The 23167-nt window shown below is 41.0% G+C and overlaps 1 protein-coding gene across 1 annotated transcript in view; it reads left to right on the top strand.

The window, feature by feature from the left end:
* Positions 1-17: 17 nt before the first annotated feature.
* Positions 18-23167, top strand: part of LOC115166378 (death-inducer obliterator 1) — a 76620-nt gene continuing 53470 nt past the window's right edge. Inside the window, exon 1 of the mRNA XM_029720286.1 lies at positions 18-174. The gene's annotated coding sequence lies outside the window, so the exon portion shown is untranslated. The remainder of the gene's footprint in view (positions 175-23167) is intronic.

Genomic DNA, 23167 nt, shown 5'->3' with positions numbered 1-23167 from the left:
ATCAATTCACCTCGCGAGCACTGTGCGTCCATATATCCGGTGTACATCAAACTTCTCGCGACAGATTTATTTCAACCGCGAGAGCGAGAACAAAACTCACAGTGGAGGAGAAGAGAAAATGGAAGGTTGTGTAGGCTTCGTCTTATGATAGGACACAGCTGGATAACCAGAAAGGTATTGTTTGAAACAATTCTCGTTAGATTAACGTATGCAATGATATCTTACAACAACAGAATGTTAGATGCAAAGTAGCCAAATTAATTTACACTTTAAAAAAGGTCACGCGGTATGGCTGCTTGACCCTGGACTGTGCATAGGTCAGTAAGCTAGCTACCGCTACTATAGCTAGTATGGTAGTAAATTAGTGCCCAACTGTGTTCTTTTTGGTTTTGTATTAATAATGGATGGTCGGTATGGTAGATAAATATGCCCCCTTCACTTTTATGCCACCTTCACTTTTTTTGTTATACTGCTATCCATAATAACACCAACTATATACTCTGCTTGGCTATCAAGCTAGTTTTAAATAGTTTTCTTTTTGAGAACCAAATCTAAAAAAAATATGTAAATTGAGCCCCGCAGTGGTCGTGTCATAATACCCATAAAACCTAGCGGTCAGACACTGAAATGGTTCCAATCGTTTTTTCACCATTTAAAGCTGCAATATGTATCAAAATTCTCATAGAAATGTGAGTTAAATAGCTGTCATTCTCATTCAAAGCAAGTCTAAGAAACGCTAGATCTGTTCCATGTGTGCTATTTCTATGCTTCCAGTGCTTATGTTTTGTTCTTGTGTTTTTTTAACTTTTGGTTTTGAACACCAGTGTCAAACAGCTGAAAATACAATATTTTGCTTATGGAAAATGTATTTCACAATGGTTTAGATGGTGCAATTATTCTCTATACTAAACTTGTTTTGTCATAAACTGAAATTAGGCAAACTAATAACATATCAACCAGGAAATGGCGGAGCGATTTCTGCATAGTGCATCTTCAATTTTAGGCTTAGCCTGGCGTGATGTTTTGATAAGTGTAAATCTTTCAGACAAAGTGACTTATCAATATATTAGGCTCTATTTACTATTAGTTGAAAATTCTAATTAGCATCCTGCAACTCATCTCCCGCTGACACCATTGCTGACGTCTATTAGCTACCTTGATCCCATTAATCTACTGTTCCATATTTTATTTAACTAATATTTGTATGAATTTGGACTTGTACAGAACTATCCTAGTAGCAGTTCGGTATTTGTGCCATGAGTACTAGGCTAGTTTTTTGTAAAGAAGCTATATAGCTAGCTACCTACCTAGATATTATCAACATATACAGTGCATTCGGAAAGTATTCAGACCCCTTGGCTTTTTCCTCATTTTGTTACAGCCTTATTCTAAAATGTATAAAATAGTCCACCCCCAAACTACACACAATCCCCCCTTCATGAAAAGGAAACACAGGTTTTTAGAGATTTCTGCTAAAAATAAATAATGAAATCACATTTACATAAGTATTCAGACCCTTTACTCAGTACTTTGTTGAAGTCCCTTTGGCAGCGATTTACAGCCTCGTCTTCTTGGGTATGATGCTACAAGCTTAGGACACCTGTATTTGGGGAGTTTCGCCCATTCTTCTCTGCAGATCCTCTCAAGCTCTGTCAGGTTGGATGGGGAGCGTTGCTGCACAGCTATTTTCAGGTCTCTCCAGAGATGTTCGATTGGATTCAAGTCCGGGCTCTGGCTGGGCCAGTCGAGGACATTGAGAGACTTATTCTGAAGCTATCCTGCGTTGTCTTGGCTGTGTGCTCAGGGTCATTGTCCTGCTGGAAGGTGAACCTTCGCCCCAGTCTGAGGTCCTGAGAGCTCTGGAGCAAGGATCTGTCATCAAGGATCTCTCTGTACTTTGCTTGGTTCGTCTTTTCCTCGATCCTGACTAGTTTCCTAGTCCCTGCCGCTGAAAAACATCCTGTAAAACATGATGCTGCCACCATGCTTCACCGTAGGGATGGTGCCAGATTTCCTCCAGATGTGACCCTTGGCATTCAGGCCAAAGAGTTCAATCTTGGTTTCATCAGACCAGAGAATCTTGTTTGTCTTTTAGGTGCCTTTTGGCAAACTCCAAGCTGGCTGTCATGTGTCTTTTTAATGAGAATTGGCTTCCGTCTGGCTGCTACCATAAAGGCCTGATTGGTGGAGTGCTGTAGAGATGGTTGTCCTTCTGGAAGGTTCTCCCGTCTCCACAGAGGAACTCTAGAGCTCTGTCAGAGTGACCATTGGGTTTTTGGTCACCACCCTTACCAAGGCCCTTCTAATCAAATAAAATGTTATTGGTCACATACACGTTTAGCAGATGTTGTTGCGGGTGTAGCGAAATACTTGTGTTTCTAGCTCCAACAGTGATGTAATATCTAACAATTTCACAATACACATCTAAAGGAATGGAATTAAGAATATATCAATATTTAGACAAGCGATGTCGGAGCGGCATAGACTAAAATACAGTAGAATAGAATACAGTGTATACATATGAGATAAGTAATGCAAAATATGTAAACATTATGAAAGTGGCCATTGATTTCAAGTCTATGTATATAGGGCAGCAGTCTCTAATGTGCTAGTGATGGCTATTTAACAGTCTGGTGGCCTTGAGATGGATTCTGTTTTTCAGTCTCTAGGTCCCAACTTTGATGCACCTGTACTGACCTCGCCTTCTAAATGATAGCGGGGTGAACAGGCAGTGGCTTGGGTGGTTGTTGTCCTTGATGATCTTTTTGGCCTTCCTGTGACATTGGGTGGTGTAGGTGTCCTGGAGGGCAGGTTGTTTGCCCCCGGTGATGCGTTGGGCAGACCTCACCATCTTCTGGAGAGCCCAGGCGGTGATACAGCCCGACAGGATGCTCTCAATTGTGCATCTCTAAAAGTTTGAGGGTTTTAGGTGCCAAGCCAAATTTATTCAGCCTCCTGAGGTTGAAGAGGTGCTGTTGCACCTTCTTCACCACGATGTCTGTGTGGGTGGACCATTTCAGTTTGTCAGTGATGTGTCAGTGATTCTCCTCTGCGGTCCCCTTGATGTGGATAGAGGGGTGCTCCCTCTGCTGTTTCCTGAAGTCCACGATCAGCTCCTTTGTTTTGTTGAGGTTGTTGTCCTGGCACCACACTCCCAGGGCCCTCACCTCCTCCCTGTAGGATGTCTTGTCATTGTTGGTAATCAGTCGTACTACTGTTGTCATCTGCAAACTTGATGATTGTGTTGGAGGCTTCCGTGGCCATGCAGTCATGGGTGAACAGGGAGTACAGGAAGGGGCTGAGCATGCACCCTTGTGGGGCCCCTGTGTATAGGATCAGCAAAGTGGAGGTGTTGTTTCCTACCTTCACCACCTGGGGCGGCCCGTCAGGAAGTCCAGGACCCAGTTGCACAGGACGGTGTTCAGACCCAGGTCTCGAGCTTAATGATGAGCTTGGAGGGTTTTATGGTGTTGAATGCTAAGCTATAGTCAATGAACAGCATTCTTACATAGGTATTCTTCTTGTCCAGATGGGATTGTGCAGTGTGATGGCGATTGCATCGTCTGTGGATTTATTGGGGCGGTAAGCAAATTGAAGTGGGTCTAGGGTGTCAGGTAAGGTAGAGGTAATATGATCCTTGACTAGTCTCTCAAAGCACTTCATGATGACAGAAGTGAGTGCTACAGGGCGATAGACATTTAGTTCAGTTAACTTGGCTTTCTTATTTTTGGTACCCTTCCTCAGATATGTGGCTCAACACAATCCTGTCTCGGAGCTCTACGGACAATTCCTACGACCTCATGGCTTGGTTTTTCCTCTGACATGCACTGTCAACTGTGGGACCTTTTCAAATCATGTCCAGTCAATTGAATTTACCACAAGTGGACTTCAATCAAGTTGTAGAAACATCTCAAGGATGATCAACGGAAACAGAATGCACCTGAGCTCAATTTCCAGTCTCATAGCAAAGGGTATGAATACTTACGTAAATAAGTATTTTTTTATTTTTAATAAACGTTGAACATTTTCTAAAAACCTGGTTTCACTTTGTCATTATGGGGTATTGTGTGTAGATTGAAAAAATATATACACTACTGTTCAAAAGTTTGGGGTCACTTAGACATGTCCTTGTTTTTCTTAAAGAAAAGCAATTTTTTTTTGTCCATTTTAAAATAAAATTGATTAGAAATACAGTGTAGACATTTTTGTAAATGACTATTGTAGCTGGAATATCTACGTTGGCGTACAGAGGCCCATTATCAGCAACCATCACTCCTGTGTTCCAATGGCACATTGTGTTAGCTAATCCAAGTGTATCATTTTAAAGGGCTAATTGATCATTAGAAAACCCTTTTGCAATTATGTTAGCACAGCTGAAAACTGTTGTGCTGATTACAGAAGCAATAAAACTGGCCTCCTTTAGTTTAGTTGATTTTGTGTGTTCGATTACAGGCTCGAAATGGCCAGTAACAAATAACTTTCTTCTGAAACTCGACAGTCTATTCTTGTTCTGAGAAATGAAGGCTATTCCATGCGAGAAATTGCCAAGAACCTGAAGATCTCGTTCAACACTGTGTACTACTCCCTTCACAGAACAGGCCAAACTGGCTCTAACCAGAATAGAAAGAGGGGTGGGAGGCCCGGTGCACAACTGAGCAAGAGGACAAGTACATTAGTGTCTAGTTTGAGAAACAGAAGCCTCACAAGTCCTCAACTGGCAGCTTCATTAAATAGTACCTGCTAAACACCAGTCTCAACGTCAACAGTGAAGAGGCGACTCCGGGAGGCTGGCCTTCTAGTCAGAGTTCCTCTGTCCAGTGTCAGTGTTCTTTTGCCCATCTTAATCTTTTCTTTTTATTGGCCAGTCTGAGATATTGCTTTTTCTTTGCAACTCTGCCTAGAAGGCCAGCATCCCGGAGTCGCTGTTGACGTTGAGACTGGTGTTTCACATAAGTTCTGAACCTATATACATTTTACTGATACAGTATATTTTACATTGGTTACCTTGTTAGTCCCACCCTTCAGCTCCACTCAACCTCTCCAAAATATCTCTTAACTCCATCCATTTCTTTTTATTTCTGTTTCAAATCAAAATCAAATTTTATTTGTCAAATGCTCCGAATACAACAGGTGTAGACGTTAGTGAAATTCTTACTTACAAGCCCTTAACCAACAATGCAGTTTTAAGAAAATAACTAAAGAAATAAAGTAAAAAATAATTAAAGAGCAGCAGAAAAATAACAGGAGCGAGGATATATACAGGGGGTACCGGTTAGTCGAGGTAATTGAGGAACTATATACATGTGGGTAGAGTTATTAAAGTGAGTTATGCATAGATAATAACAGAGTAGCAGCAATGTAAAGAGGAGGGGGGGACAATGCAAGTAGTCTGTGTAAGCCATTTGATTATCTGTTCAGTAGTCCTATGGCTTGTGGGTAGAAGCTGTTTAGAAGCCTCTTGGACCTAGACTAGGCGCTCCGGTACCGCTTGCCGTGTGTTAGCAGAGAGAACAGTCTATAACTAGGGTGGCTGGAGTCTTTGACAATTTTTAGGGCCTTCCTCTGACACCGCCTGGTATAGAGGTCCTGGATGGCAGGAAGCTTGGCCTCAGTGATGTACTGGGCCGTACGTACTACCCTCTGTAGTGCCTTGCAGTTGGAGGCCGAGCAGTTGCCATACCAGACAGTGATGTAACCAGTCAGGATGCTCTCGATGGTGCAGCTGTAGAAACTTTGGAGGATCCGAGGACACATGCCAAATCTTTTCAGTCTCCTGAGGGGGAATAGGTTTTGTCATTCCCTCTTCACGATTGTCTTGGTGTGCTTGGACCATGTTAGTTTGTTGGTGACGTGGACACCAAGGAACTTGAAGCTCTCAACCTGCTCCACTACAGCCCGGTCGATGAGAATGGGGCGTGCTCGGTCTTCCTTTTCCTTTAGTCCACAATCATCTCCTCAGTCTGGATCACGTTGAGGGAGATGTTGTTGTCCTGGCACCATATATTTTTCAACTGTTCTGTGATGTTTCACAAAAGTTATGAACCTTTCTGCTCTCGTAATTTATACAGATTGTAAATTAAAGATACAGATTTTTGCTAAGAGTATTATTATATTATTGATCGATTGCCTATGTGTTTTAAAATCACCCAGCAGTGCTATTTGCAGAGTTGGCTCCAGGTAAATGTTGCAATTCTTCAGCCAATCCTGGACCTGTGACCAAAAACGAGCTACATATGGACAGTACCAAAACAAAAGATCTCATAATTCTGTCTCTTCGCAGCAACATCTGCAGAGCTGGGATGGTTGTATCCCCCATATATATAACGTTCTATTGGTTGCAATAATTTTGTATAGTAATTTAAATGGAAAAAAATTTTACGTTTTGAATCAGTTCATAAACCAAGTGCCATGGATTCCGTACCTCAAAAATCTCTTCCCAACTATTTTGCAATCTGTATGACTCAGCTGTCAATTTGTTTGTCCGTATAAAACTGTTATAGTTTATCACAATTTTCTTTAACCAATTGTGGTTTTTAATGTAGGTGTGACAGAAAAATTCCTTACTGTTTCCCCCTTCCACTCCAGCCTGTTTCCCCCTTCTGCCTCTTCAATGTTTGCAGTAATGCTGCCATTAGTTGGTTGTAATTTTGGGAGAGCAGATATTTTATATGTATGTTAGCTGCATGTGTGACAACTCCACCAGTCCTATTTATGATTGATCAAGTACTATATTTGAGTTTAACCATAATATTTGTTGTATTATTTGTTCTGTCTTTTCTGCTGGATTAAACAGAAATTGCAACCAACTTTCTATGGTTTGTTTTAAAAATAGCAATATTTTGGAGATTGTTTCATTTTCAAAGAACCGAAAGTGAGAGGTATTAATTTGAATAAAGGGGAAAGGACATTCTTGAACAAGGGGTAAGACATTCTTACTAATCTGCTAGAGAACCATTTTGGATTTAAGTATGACATGCTGACCACACTGGCCGCGTGCACGAGCATTGCAAATGCATGTTATTCAATCATTGCGTCAACACTGCTCGTGCGCGCATCAACGAGGGTCTGTGTAGCCAGGCGCTAAAATAGAACTTGGGTCTATTTGTGATGCTTGATGCGCTGCAAGTCCCGCCTCTCCCATCTTCTCATTGGTTTTTACTAGAGGTCGATCGAGTATGATTTTTCAACGCCGATACCGATTATTGGAGGACCAAAAAAAGCCGATACGGATTAATCGGCTGATTTAAAAAAAAAAAATTATTAAAATGTATATATTTTTATTTGTAATAATGACAATTACAACAATACTGAATGAAAACGTATTATATTAAGTTAAAATAAATCAATAAAATCAATTTAGCCTCAAATAAATAATGAAACATGTTCAATTTGGTTTAAATAATGCAAAAACAAAGTGTTGGAGAAGAAAGTAAAAGTGCAATATGTGCCATGTAAAAAAGCTAACATTTAAGTTCCTTGCTCAGAACATGAGAACATATGAAAGCTGGTGGTTCCTTTTAACATGAGTCTTCAATATTCCCAAGTAAGAAGTTTTAGGTTATAGTTATTATAGGAATTATAGGACTATTTCTCTATACGATTTGTATTTCATATACCTTTGACTATTGGATGTTCTTATAGGCACTTTAGTATTGCCAGTGTAACAGTATAGCTTCCGTCCCTCTCCTCGCTCCTACCTGGGCTCGAACCAGGAACACATCGACAAGAGCCACCGTCGAAGCAGCGTTACCCATTAAGAGCAAGGGGAACAAGTCTGAGCGAGTGACGTTTGAAACGCTATTAGCACGCACCCCGCTAACTAGCTAGCCATTTCACATCGGTTACACCAGCCTAATCTCGGGAGCTGATAAGCTTGAAGTCATAAACAGCACAATGCTTGAAGCATTGCGAAGAGCTGCTGGCAAACGCAGGAAAGTGCTGTTTGAATGAATGCTTATGAGCCTGCTGGTGCCTACCATCGCTCAGTCAGACTGATCTATCAAATCATAGACTTAATTATAACATAACACAAATACGAGCCTTTGGTCATTAAAATGGTTGAATCCGGAAACTATCATTTCGAAAACAAAATGCTTATTCTTTCAGTGAAATACGGAACCGTTCCGTATTTTATCTAACGGATGGCATCCCTAAGTCTAAATATTGCTGTTACATTGTACAACCTTCAATGTTATGTCATAATTAATTACGGCCTTTGTTAGGAATAAATGGACTTCACACAGTTTGCAATGAGCCAGGCGGCCCAAACTGCTGCATATACCCTGACTGCTTGCACGGAACGCAAGAGAAGTGACACAATTTCCCAAGTTATAAGAAATTCATGTTAGCAGGCAATATTAACTAAGTATGCAGGTTTAAAAATATATACTTGTGTATTGATTTTAAAGAAAGGCATTGATGTTTATGGTTAGGTACATTGGTGCAATGACAGTGCTGTTTTCGCAAATGCGCTTGTTAAATCATCACCCGTTTGTCGAAGTAGGCTGTGATTCAATGAGAAATTAACAGGCACCACATCGATTATATGCAACGCAGGACACGGTAGATAAACTAGTAATATCATCAACCATGTGTAGTTAACTAGTGATTATGTTAAGATTGTTTTTTATAAGATAAGTTTATTGCTAGCTAGCAACTTACCTTGGCTTCTTGCTGCCCTCGCGTAACAGGTAGTCAGCCTGCCACGCAGTCTCCTCGTGGAGTGCAGGCAGGTGGTTAGAGCGTTGGACTAGTAACCGGAAGGTTGCAAAAATGAATCCCCGAGCTGACAAGGTAAAAATCGGTCGTTCTGCCCCTGAACAAGGCAGTTAACCCACCGTTCCTAGGTCGTCATTGAAAATAAGAATGTGTTCTTAACTGACTTGCCTAGTTAAATAAAGGTGTATAAAAAAATCGGTGTCCAAGAATACCGATTACCGATTGTTATGAAAACTTGAAATCGGCCTTTCCGATTAATCGGTCAACCTCTAGTTGTTACCCACGTGGGTGATTGAAAGATGAACTGAGGTCCACACTCCAGTCCAGTTGGTGGTGGTAATGCGCCTTAAAGTTGGTTGCCAACTTCCATATAAAGTCCAAAGAAGAAGTTTGACGGAGGAGGGATTACTAGAAACAAACTCAGTTTACCCTTTTTGCTCATATAATTAAAAAGCTGGTCGCTAGGTGTAGGCAATGCCATAGCAAATAGGTAAACTGGGATGTGACTAAAGAGTTAATCAGGGTGATTCTTTTTCCCCCACAAATAGACAGGTATTTTTAATTTCCATTGTAGCAAGATCTTATCTATTTTTGCAAACTTTCTATTAAAATGTATTGTAGTGAGAATTTCTTTATTTCGGGATATGAGTACTGAGTATGTCCACATCACTGTCAAACCATTTTTATTGGTAAACTACACAGTAATGTAAAAGTAGTATTTATTTTTTTTGTAAACCAATACGTATTATAAACTGGGTGGTTGGAGCCCTGAATGCTGATTGGCTGATAGCCGTGGTATATCAGACCATATACCACGGGTATGACAAAGCATTTATTTTTACTGCTCTAATTACATTGGTAACCAGTTTTTCTAATAGCAGTAAGGCACCTCAGGGGTTTGTGGTATATGGCCAAGGCTAAGGGCTGTATCCAGGAACTCCGCGTTGCATCGTGCGTAAGAACAGCCCTTAGCTCTGGTATATTGGCCAAATACCACACCCCCTTGGGCCTTATTACTTAAATATACACTTTATCATAATTTGGTTGTAATCCAGAGAAGTTAGAAAAGTAGGCTGAGGAGGGATCCAAATTGTGGATTTAAAAGAACGTGAATCATCCGCGTACAATGACACCTTTGTTTTTAAACCCTGGGTTTCTAGCCCCTTGATATTATTGTTGGATCTGGCGCCGACAGAGATGGTCGCTTGGCTTCACGTTCTTAGGAAACTATGCAGTATTTAGATTTTATATGTTGTTCTCTGTTTCACGGAGACATGGCTCACTCGGGATACGTTATCAGAGTCGGTACAGTCACCCGGTTTCTTCACGCATTGCGCCGACAGAAACAAACATCTCTCTGGTAAGAAGAAGGGCGGGGTTGTATGCCTTATGATTAACGAGTCGTGGTGTGATCATAACAACATACAGGAACTCAAGTCCTTTTGATCACCGGACCTAGAATTCCTTACAATCAAATGCCGACCGCATTATCTACCAAGAGAATTCTCTTTGATTATAATCACAGCCGTGTATATCCCCCCCCAAGCAGACACCTTGACGGCCCTGAAAGATCTTCATTGGACTCTATGTAAACTGGAAACCACATCCTGAGGCTGCATTTATTGTAGCTGGGATTTTAACAAGGCTAATCTGAAAACAAGGCTCCCTAAATTTTATCAGCATATCGAATGCGTGACCCGGGCTGGAAAAATTCTGGATCACAACTTCTGCGATGCATACAAAGCCCTCCCCGCCCTCCTTTCAGCAAATCTGACCACGACTCCATTTTGTTGCTCCCAGCCGATAGACAGAAACTAAAACAGGAAACGCCCGTGCTCAGGTCTGTTCAACGCTGGTCCGACCAATCTGATTCCACGCTTCAAGATTGCTTCGATCACATGGACTACACTACGTTACGCTGATTCGATGAGCGAGTTTATTAGCAAGTGCATCGGTAATGTTGTACCCACAGTGACTATTAAAACCTTCCCTTCCAGAAACCGTGGATTGATGGCAGCATTCGCGTAAAACTGAAAGTGCGTACCACTGCTTTTAATCATGGCAAGGCGACCGGGAACATTAACGAATACAAACAGTGTAGCTATTCCCTCCACAAGGCAATCAAAGCTAAGCATCAGTATAGACAAAGTAGAGTCGCAATTCAACAGCTCAGACACAAAATTGGATTACCTTTGCTGTTCTTCGTCAGAATGCACTCCCAGGACTTCTACTTCAATAACATGTTGTTTTGGTTCCAAATAATCCATAGTTATATCCAAATACCTCCGTTTTGTTCGTGCGTTCAGGTCACTATCCAAAGTTTAACGCGCGAGCGCATTTCGTGACAAGAAATGTCAAAATGTTCCATTACCGTACTTAGAAGCATGTCAAACGCTGTTTAAAATCAATTTTTATGCCATTTTTCTCGTAAAATAGCGATAATATTCCAACCGGACAACGTTGTATTCATTCAAAGAGTGAAAGAAAAAAATGGCGAGGTCTTGTGAACGCGCAGCTCCAGTCTATCTGTCACCAGGCAGTCCACTGACAAACTCTGCTGCTGTTATCTGCCCAGAGACAGGAGACGCGTCATTCCACTTTCTGAAGGCTTTAGAGAGCCAAAACTTAGAAAGTGTCACGTAACAGCACAGATACTGTAATTTCGATAGAGATGCAACAGAAGGACTACAAATTGTCAGACAGGCCACTTCCTGCTTGTAATTTTCTCAGGTTTTTGCCTGCCTTATGAGTTCTGTTATACTCACAGACATCATTCAAACAGTTTTAGAAACTTCAGAGTGTTTTCTATCCAAATCTACTAATAATATGCATATTCTCGTTTATGGGCAAGAGTAGTAACCAGTTTAAATCGGGTACGTTTTTTATCCGGCCGTGAAAATACTGCCCCCTATCCCAGACAGGTTAAGAACAAATTCTTATTTTCAATGACGGCCTAGGAACAGTGGGTTAACTGCCTTGTTCAGGGGCAGAACGACAGATTTTTACCTTGTCAGCTTGGGGATTTGAACTTGCAACCTTTCGGTTACTAGTCCAATGCTCTAACCACTAGGCTACGCTGCCACCCCAGGATCTACACTCAATCACGGATTACAAAAAGAAAACCAGTCCCGTCAAGGACACCGATGTCTTGCTCCCAGACAAACTAAACAACTTCGTTGCTCGCTTTGAGGACAATACAGTGCCACTGACACTGCCCGCTACCAAAACCTGCGGGCTCTCCTTCACTGCAGTCAACGTGAGTAAAACATTTAACCGTGTTAACCCCTGCAAGGCTGCCGGCCCAGATGGCAACCCTAGCCGCATCCTCAGAGCATGCGCAGACCAGCTGGTTGGTGTGTTTACGGACATATTCAATCAGTCCCTGTCCCAGTCTGCTGTTCCCCCATGCTTCAAGAGGGCCACCATAGTTCCTGTTCCCAAGAAAGCTAAGGTAACTGAGCTAAATGGGTATCGCCCCTTAACACTCACTTCCGTCATCATGAAGTGCTTTGAGAGACTAGTCAAGGATCATATCACCTCCACCCTACCTGACACCCTAGACCCACTCCAATTTGCTTACCGCCCCCATAGGTCCACAGACGACGCAATCGCAATCACACTGCACACTGCCCTAACCCATCTGGACAAGAGGAATACCTATGTAAGAATGCTGTTCATCGACTACAGCTCAGCATTTAACACCGTAGTACCCTCCAAACTCATCATTAAGCTCGAGACCCTGGGTCTCGATCCCGCCCTGTGCAACTGGGTCCTGGACTTTCTTATGGGCCGCCCCCAGGTGGTGAGGGTAGGAAACAACATCTCCACCTCGCTGATCCTCATTCTCCCTGTTCATCCATGACTGCGTGGCCATGCACGCCTCCAACTCAATCATCAAGGTTGCAGACAACACTACAATGGTAGTCTTGATTACCAACAATGACGAGACGGCCTTCAGGGAGGAGGTGAGGGCCCTGGGAGTGTGGTGTCAGGAAAATAACCTCACACTCAACAGCAACAAAACAAAGGAGATGATCGTGGACTTCAGGAAACACCTCCCTATCCACAATGACGGGACAGTAGTGGAGAAGGTGGAAAGTTTTAACCTCTATGGGCTACCTACTCAACAGCCAGTGTAATCCCGTGGCGCGATATTCAAATACCTTAGAAACTTCAATTTTTCAAACATATGACTATTTTACACCATTTTAAAGACAAGACTCTCGTTAATCTAACCACACTGTCCGATTTCAAAAAGGCTTTACAACGAAAGCAAAACATTAGATTATGTCAGCAGAGTACCCAGCCAGAAATAATCGCAGACACCCATTTTTCAAGCTAGCATATAATGTCACATAAACCCAAACCACAGCTAAATGCAGCACTAACCTTTGATGATCTTCATCAGATGACAATCCTAGGACATTATGTTATACAATACATGCATGTTTTGTTCAATGAAGTTCATATTTATATCAAAAACCAGCTTTTTACATTAGCATGTGACTAGCATTCCCACCGAACACTTCCGGTGAATTTACTAAATTACTCACGATAAACGTTCACAATAAACATAACAATTATTTTAAGAATTATAGATACAGAACTCCTCTATGCACTCGCTATGTCCGATTTTAAAATAGCTTTTCGGTGAAAGCACATTTTGCAATATTCTGAGTAGATAGCCCGGCCATCACAGGCTAGCTATTTTGACACCCACCAAGTGTGGTACTCACCAAACTCCGATTTACTATTAGAAAAGTTTGATTACCTTTGCTGTTCTTCGTCAGAATGCACTCCCAGGACTTCTACTTCAATAACAAATGTTGGTTTGGTCCCAAATAATCCATAGTTATATCCAAATAGCGGCGTTTTGTTCGTGCGTTCAAGACACTATCCGAAGGGTAAAGAAGGGTGACGCGCCCGACGCGTTTCGTGACAAAAAAATTCTAAATATTCCATTACCGTACTTCGAAGCATGTCAACCGCTGTTTAAAATCAATTTTTATGCCATTTTTCTCGTAAAAAAGCGATAATATTCCGACCGGGAAACCCTGTTTTAGTTCAAAGACAGAGAAAATAAAAACATGGGGTCGCCTCGTGCACGCGCCTCGGTCTCATTGTACTCTGATCGACCACTATCAAAATGCGCTAATGTTTTTCAGCCAGGGCCTGCAAAGCCACCATTCATCTTTCTGGCGCCTTCTGAGAGCCTATGGGAGCGTTAGAAAATATCACGTTATGCCAGAGATCCCCTGTTTTGGTTAGAGATGATCAAGAAGGCCATGAAATGGTCAGAGAGAGCGCTTCCTGTTTGGAATCTTCTCAGGTTTTGGCCTGCCAAATGAGTTCTGTTATACTCACAGACACCATTCAAACAGTTTTAGAAACTTTAGGGTGTTTTCTACCCAAATCAAACAATTATATGCATATTCTAGTTTCTGGGCAGGAGTAGTAACCAGATTAAATCGGGTACGTTTTTTATCCGGCCGTGCAGATACTGCCCCCTATCCCCAACAGGTTAAGTTCCTCGGCGTACACATCACGGACAAACTGGACTGGTCCACCCACACAGACAGCGTGGTGAAGAAGGCGCAACAATGCCTCTTCAACCTCAGGAGGCTGAAGAAATTTGGCTTGTCACCAAAAACACTCACAAACTTTTACAGATGCACAATCGAGAGCATCCTGTCGGGCTGCATCACCGCCTGGTATGGCAACTGCTCCGCCCACAACCGTAAGGCTCTCCAGAGGGTAGTGAGGTCTGCACAACGCATCACCGGGGGCAAACTACCTGCTCTCCAGGACACCTACACCACCCGATGTCACAAAAAGGCCAAAAGATCATCAAGGACAACAACCACCCGAGCCACTGCCTGTTCACCCCGCTATCATCCAGAAGGCGAGGTCAGTACAGGTTCATTAAAGTTAGGACCGAGAGACTGAAAAACAGCTTCTATCTCAAGGCTATCAGACTGTTAAACAGCCATCGCTAACATTGAGTGGCTGCTGCCAACATATTGACTCAAATCTCTAGCCACTTTCATAATTAAAAATTGGATGTAATAAATGTATCACTAGTCACTTTAAACAATGCCACTTTATATAATGTTTACATACCCTACATTACTCATCTTATATGTATATACTGTACTCTGTACCATCTACTGCATCTTGCCTATGCCGTTCGGCCATCGCTCATCCATATATTTGTATGTACATATTCTTATTCATTCCTTTACACTTGTGTGTGTATAAGGTAGTTGTGAAATTGTTAGATATTACTGCATTTCGCTACACTCGCATTAACATCTGCTAACCATGTGTATTTAATAGCTAACATTTTGATGGACATAATAAATAGATATGTCGATAGTGGACAAACTTGTTTTACTCCACTTGACAGTTTAATACTTTCTGAGAAGTAGCCATTATTTACTATTTTACACCTAGGGTTACTATACATAACTTTAACCTATTTTATAAGAGATTCTCAAAAATGTGAAATATTCCAGGCATTTACAGTTTATTCGAAAAGTGTTCAGACCCCTTCACTTTTTCCACATTTTGTTACGTTACAGCGTTATTCCAAAAATGATGATAAAAATGTATAATTGTCATCAATCTACACACAATACCCCATAATGACAAAGCGAAAACAGTTTTTTGGAAATTTTTACAAATAAAAGTAAGTATTAAGACCCTTTGCTATGAGACTCGAAGTTGAGTTCAGGTGCATCCTGTTTCCATTGATCGTCCTTGAGATGTTTCTACAACTTGATTGGAGTCCACTTGTGGTAAATTGAATTGATAGGTGTGTGCTTTTCCAATCATGTCCAATCTATAGAAGGTCCCACAGTTGACAGTGCATGTCAGAGCAAAAAACTAAGCCATGACGTTGAAGGAATTGTCCATAGAGCTCAGAGACAGGATTGTGTCGAGGCACAGATCTGGGGAAGGGTACAAAAACATTTCTGCAGCATTGAAGGTCCCCAAGAACACAGTGGCCTCCATCATTCTTAAATGGAAGAAGTTTGGAACCACCAAGAGACTCTTCCTAGAGCTGACTTCCCAGCCAAACTGAGCAATTGGGGGAGGTGACCAATCAGGGAGGTGACCAAGAACCCAATGGTCACTGGCAGAGCTCCAGAGTTCCTCTGTGGAGATGGGAGAACCTTCCAGAAGCCCAACCTTTGCTGCAGCACTCCATCAATCAGGCCTTTATGGTTGAGTGGCCAGACGGAAGCCACTCCTCAGTAAAAGGCACGACAGCCCGTTTGGAGTTTGCCAAAAGGCACCTAAAGGACTCTCTGGTCTGATGAAACCAAGATTGAACTCTTTGCCCTGAATGCCAAGTGTCATGTCTGGAGGAAACCAGGCACCACTCATCACCAGGCTAATACCATACCTACTGTGATGCATGGTGGTGGCATGCTTTTCAGCGGCAGGGACCGAGAGACTAGCCAGGATCGAGGAAAAGATTAACTGAGCAAAGTACAGAGATCCTTGATGAAAACCTGCTCCAGAGCTCTCTGGACGTCAGACTGAAAAACTATTTAATCCATTTTAGAATAAGGCTGTAACGTAACAATGTGGAAAAAATCAAGGAGTCTGAATAATTTCTGAATGGGTTTGTATATATAAATTCCAGTAGTACTTTATCCAAAACCTTTTCAAAGTCCGCTATGAATACCAGGCCTGGTTTCCTAGATTTTTAATATTGTTCTATTGTTTCCAGTACTTGTCTTGTATTATCTTCAATGTATTGTCCATGTAAAAACCCTGTCTGATTAGGATGAATAATATCCGACAATGCCTAATTCTATGCGCTTTGCACTTTGCTCACGTTTTTTGCATCACAACACTGAAGTGTAAGGGGCCTCCAATTTTATGTTTACCACTTCCGTCCTGTTTCAGTAATAATGAAATCAGTGTCTGATAATCTACCATTTTTGTAGGAGTGGTTAAAACATGCCAATAATGGTCCTCTGAGTACATCAAAAAAGGCTTGGTATACCTCAACTGTTATGCCATCCAAACCTGGAGTTTTCCTAGACTTAAAGTTCCTCTGTAATTTGGCCTTCACTTGAGTCTTTCTGTACAGCTGTTAATTTTACATGATTAATTAAAGAAGAAAAAATCCATACAATTAACTTTGGTTAGTAAAATGGAGGAGATTGAAACGAAAACATATGCTTAAAGTACTTTGCTTCCTCTTTTCAAAATATTGTTTGGTGAATAATGGGTGATTCCGTCATTTGTAATAAGTTTCAGAAAATAATTTTTGGTATCATTTCTATGTTGAAGATTTAAAAAATAATTTGGTACATTTCCCCCATCTTTCATCCAGTTCACTTAATTTTTTACTAATATATTACACTTGCTCTTTCTTGATGTTCATTCATTTCTCTTTGTTTTTCCTCTAACTTATTCTGTCCCTCAATGGTACAGTTTTTATTGCTATCTATCTGTACTGTTAGTCCTATTTCCTTTGTTAATATGGACTCTTTTGACCTAAATTGCTTTTGTTTTAGAGGATTATTGAATTGCATGGCGTCTAAAGGCACATTTAAAAGTGCCCCATACAATAAAGGGATACCTATATTATGTCGGAAAAAGTCAGTTATACATTTAAAAACAACTTATCATCCAATAGGCTTCGATTAAATTTCCAATATCCTCGCTCACGTGGAAATTGTGGAAGAGTAATTTATATGCCATTTATTTGATGGTCTCATACCCATATTTTACCAGATCCTCTTCTCCTTCAGCCGGTAGAGGTCTTTATTTAATCCCTTATAATTTCTGGCAACTAAATGAACAAGGTGAAATCTTTCAATTCATGGTGTCAGAATGCAGTGCTCTATTAAAGCAATTCAGAAGAACAACTTGTTGACATGTTCTGCTGCAGATTCAAAGCCAGATTAACTAATTGCAGAATGTGTCCATAATCATGAATTAATAAGTATATTTATTTGACAAGAATGCACGTAGTCAATCATATCAAACACCAGAACTCCAACAATTACATTGTTTTTAAAGAAATCTAAATGGTAAACAATGCATACATATGCCTTTTATACATAACATATAAAAGCTCTGATTTTAAGTAAATATTGAATGATTTATTCATCAATCAACCCTGGGACATCGAAGAGCACTATTATTACTATCTGAGAACGCACAGATTCTTCATTTCCATTTGAGGAATTAGACCAGCACAAATAACACAATGTAAACAGCATACTGTGATTTGGTGGGTGAGTTACAAATGGAAAACCTGGATGTGTAAGGTAGGTTTTATATAAAAAGTGTTTCTCAACGGAACGACAAACACACTTGACAGACTCAACAAAGAAGCCATGCCTAATACGCAGCTATAATAACACCATTCTTGTCAATTTAACAACACTTTTAAACGTGTTGCTGAGTCTAGATGTTATCAAATCAGGAGAAGAAGAAGTGAAGGTAGCAGCATAGGGAAGATGGGTGAAGGTAGGGTGGGTTTATAGAGATAAGATGCAGAGTTCCAAAGTGCCTGAAGTTGAGGGAACATGGGGCATAGAAGGCATAGTGTGGAATAAGGTAGTTAAAGAGATGGTTGGCTATGGAATACACATAAAATGGGGTGTGGGTGTGCTTCTGCACCCCTTTTGTTGTCATAAATATCTGGCCCGTCTCGCTGCGTTATTCCATCTGTTGCAGCATTTAAAAAAATAGTCTTTGTGTGTCTGAATCACAATATTAAAGACGATGAGTGATCACAGCATTTCTACAAATTGAGCCATAGACAATACAACTTAAGCATTGAGGAGAGCATTTTGTTGACAACATGGTGGTTTACACTATGTCTACTGTGTGAATGTTGGAAGAATCTTACCCCGGTTGTATGTCCATTTGAGTGTGTGTGGTCACTTAGGCCTGCACATCAACCAGTACTGGGACCATTGGAGACTTGGGATACTTGCTCTCAAGGTGCTGCTTGGATGTCTTTGGGTCTGCACTTCTAAAGGTCAAGCACAAAATGGAGGAAGATAATCTGTGGCTTAGATTGAAATCAAAGTTGACACAAATGTTAAACTAAGTAATACGATGCAACAAACTGCTCCACATATGAAAGACTGTACCACACAGGCCAGTACAATAGCCTACACATGGAGAGGAACCTAAAAGCACGTATAATACCAACCAATACTACTCACCTGACAGACAGGGCAGATGTACTGTGGACCTGTGCTGCCTTGGCTTGTGGTTCGAAGCTGCTCCATTAGTAGCCGCCGCCATGGCATCAGTCAACAAGTTAAAGTTCAACTTGATAGTGGAGCATGCATTATACAGTGCCTTCAGAAAGTGTTTACAAGCCTAAATAAGTTCAGGAGTAGAAATATGTTTAACAAGTCACATAAGTTGCATGGACTCACTCTGTGTGCAATAATGGTGGTTAACATGATTTTGAATGATTACCTCATCTCTGTACCCCACACATACAATTATCTGTAAGGTCCCTCAGTCGAGCAGACATTGAATATCCCTTTGAGCATGGTGAAGTTATTAATTACACTTTGGATGGGGTGTCAATACACCCAGTCACTACAAGGATACAGGTGTTCTTCTTAACTCAGTTGCTGGAGAGGAAGGAAACCGCTCTGGGATTTCACCATGAGGCCAATGGTGACTTTAAAACAGTTACAAAGTTTAATGGCTGAGATAGAAAACGAAGGTTGGATCAACAACATTGTACACAGAACAAAAATATAAACGCAACATGTAAAGTGTTGGTCCCATGCTTCATGAGCTGAAATAATAGTTCCCAGACATTTTCCATATGAACAAATTTGTTTACATCCCTGTAAGTGAGCATTTTATCCTTTGCAAGATAATTCATCCACCTGACAGGTGGGGCATATCAAGAAGCTGATTAAACGGCATGATCGTTACCCAGGTGCACCTTGTGCTGGGGACAACAAAAGGCCACTCTAAAATGTGCAGTTTTGTTACACAACACAATGCTACAGTCTCAAGTTTTTAGGGAGCATGCAATTGTCATGCTGACTGCAGGAATGTCCACCAGAACTGTTGCCAGAGAATTGAATTAGAATTTGTTTACCGTAAGCCGCCTTCATCATTTTAGATATTTTGGCAGCACGGCCTCACAACCGCAGACCACGTGTTACCACGCCAGCCCAGGACCTCCACATCTGGCTTCTTCACTTGCGGGATCGTCTGGGGGGGGGGGCTGTAAAAAAAGCCCTTTTGTGGGGAAAAACTCATTCTGATTGGCGCCCCTGCCCAGTCGTGAAATCCGTAGATTAGGGCCAAGTGAACTGTAACTGGAATCTTTAATGTGGCATTTTTGTTCAGTATAGTTACTCCACAATACTAATCTAATTGACACAGTGGAAAGAAGGAAGCCTGTACAGAATAACAATATTCCAAAACATGCATCCTGTTTGCAGTAAGGCACTAAATTAAAACAGAAAAAAATGTGGCAAAGAAATGTACTTTAAGTCCGGAATACAAAGTGTTATGTTTGGGACAAGTCCAACACAAAAAAACACTGAGTACCGCTCTTCATATTTTCAAGCATGGTGGTGGCTGCATCATGTTATGGGTATGCTTGTCATCGGCAAGGACTTGGGAGTTTTTTGGGTGGATAAAAAGAAACGAAGTAGAGCTAAACACAGGCAAAATCCTAGAGGAATACCTGTTTGTCTGCTTTCCAACAGACACTGAGAGACAAATTCACCTTTCAGCAGGACAATAACCTAAAACACAAGGCCAAACATACACTGTCGTTGCTTATAAAGATGACATTGAATGAGTGGCCTAGTTACATTTTTTACTTAAATCTTCTTGAAAATCTATGGCAAGATCTGAAAATGGTTGTCTAGCAATGATCAACAAACAATTTGACAGCGCTTGAAGACTTTTGAGGAGAATAATGGGAAAATGTTGCACAATCCAGGTGTGGACAGCTTTAGAGACTTACCCAGAAAGACTCACAGCTGTAATCGCTGCCAAAGGTGATTCTAACATATTGAATCGGGTGTGAATACTTATGTAAATGAGAGATTTGTCATTATGGGGTATTGTGTGTAGATGGGTGAGAATGCATTTATTTTTAATCAATTTTGAATTCAGGCTCTAACACAACAATGTTAAATAAGTCAAGGGGTATGAATACTTTCTCAAGGCACTGTATATCAATAACCCCCTGCCCAATTGTACCCAGAGTACAGAATTGTGACATAAACAGATGGACAGCTCCAGATTTGAATGGCAGGAGTGTTAATAAGCTTTTGTTCCAACCCATACCTGATTACAAATTATAGCCTATCACTGTGATTCGGTATGTTGATTATTTAAGTTGGTGTTAGAGCTGGGCTGGAACAAAACCCTTCACAGACTCCTGCTCTTCAGGACTTCCTGCAATTACTGAATCAGACCAAAGCAGGAGAATAGTGTTGCAAGTTGAAACCGCTTACTTAGTTGATACGTGATAACTCAGGCACACCCATTGGTTCTGGAATACAGAAGGTGCTAATAAGGATAGCAATTTGGTATCAATAACATGACATTGATTGTACCTCCAAAAACAAACGTGTGAATATCAATTAAATTAAAACCCACCATAGCAGGTAGGACTAAATAACGTTACATAACCTTGCCTACTAGCTATACTAATGATCTGCTGTCCAGATGGTAACAGCAAACATATCCATGTTTTCTGACAGTAAAGTAAGAACACTGTTGCCCTGAGACTGATTAGCCTCTAAATCTCTATCTCTGAAACCCCTCAAAAAGCCAGACTAAAATAATTCAGCTAGCTAGGGTAGTACTGTACTTGAAGTAGCCTACCTACCCCTCACCCACAGATACAAACAAACATTATCAAGAACACCTAGCCCTAGCTTCACCATCTAAGTTAGCTAGCTAGTTCACTAGCAAGCTAAACTGTTGGTTTATAAAAGCCAAAGAAAGCTAAACAGTTTTTATCTGAATTTCTCATGCATTTAAAGGGCTAGACAAATAAACGGCTAATGTAGCCATCTAGCCAGGCTAATGTTGCTAACCCTGAGCAAGCTACCTAGATAACAGGCATTTTCAATTGAAAACTTGCCCAAGACAGTTCACAGAATTATCAATTTAAACAATTTTAGCCAATTTATTAATTAGTTAATCCAGAGATTTTTACCTTTGCCTCGATTCGTCAGTGTCATCCAAATCATCATGACACTGTTGAGAGACGTGAAGCTTGAGACAGGCATTTGTAGTTCTGTATGATAGCTACATTAGCAGCTAATTAGCATTTCATTTTTGGGGGGTAAATGCAGGCTAATATATTTCTAAAAGTCACCTTGTTGGAGAGAGATTTACACGGTTTGAAGTGTTTTCTAAAATTCACAAAGGATAAAATGAATGGTGGAAAACGATTGTGTAGTATGAGGCCCCCTAAAGAACATGAACTAAGACTCCAAAAACACCCAAATATGTCCTTTTTATGTCCTTTTAGAAACGGCAAAGCTCCCAGTATTGTGATGCCGGTCTTTAGATGTTGTACACATGAAATTGTCATTCTGAACTTTATCTGCAACGTTGTATTCCATTCTGTTGCGACTCGAGCAATACCTCTCCGTCCATTCTACAAGTAACTGCCAAAAATAAAGGAAACACTTGAGTAAATGAGGTCAAATCAAATTTACATTTTAGTCATTTAGCAGACGCTCTTATCCAGAGCAACTTACAGTGGTGAATACATACATTTAATGCAAATGTATTATTATTATTTTTTTTGTACTGGCCCCCCATGGGAATCGAACCCACAACCCTGGCGTTGCACACACCATGCTGGCGTTGCAAACACCATGCTCTACCAACTGAGCCACAGGGAAGGAAGTATATTGAAAGCTTGGGGTGCTTCCACACATGACATTCCAGACACTTGTAGAATCTATGCCAAGGCGTATTGAAGCTGTTGTGGCGGCTAGTGGTGTCCCAATGCGCCATTAAGACAACTTTATGTAGGTGTTTCCTTTATTTTGGCAGTTACCTGTAGCAGCAGGCTACAAGGAGAATGGAACCGCTGGATAGGGGAAACGGATAAAGTTCAGAATGACACAATATCATGTGTACAACAACTGAAGACCTGCATAACTATACTGAGAGCTTTGCTGTTTTTAAAAGGACATATTTCTTTTGTTTTTTAACCTTGGTTAATGTTTTTTTCAGGCCCCCCATAACACACAACTAGGATGATGAAGTGATTTGCTCTTTTGGGGTAAGTTTCTCAAACATGTAAAATCATAAAGGTATCTGGACCCTTCTATAACATGCCGTTTACATCAAAAATAGAGATTTCGTTGTAAAAAAAAAAGAACTTCTCCTTCAAGTCCCATGTGGTTCAGTTGGTAGAGCTTGGCGCTTGCATCACCAGGGTTGTGGGTTTGAT

The sequence above is a fragment of the Salmo trutta genome, chromosome 28, assembly GCF_901001165.1.
Source record: "Salmo trutta chromosome 28, fSalTru1.1, whole genome shotgun sequence".
NCBI lineage: Eukaryota > Metazoa > Chordata > Actinopteri > Salmoniformes > Salmonidae > Salmo > Salmo trutta.
Note: the sequence above shows the minus strand (reverse complement) of the source record. Positions and strands in the feature narration are given on the sequence as shown.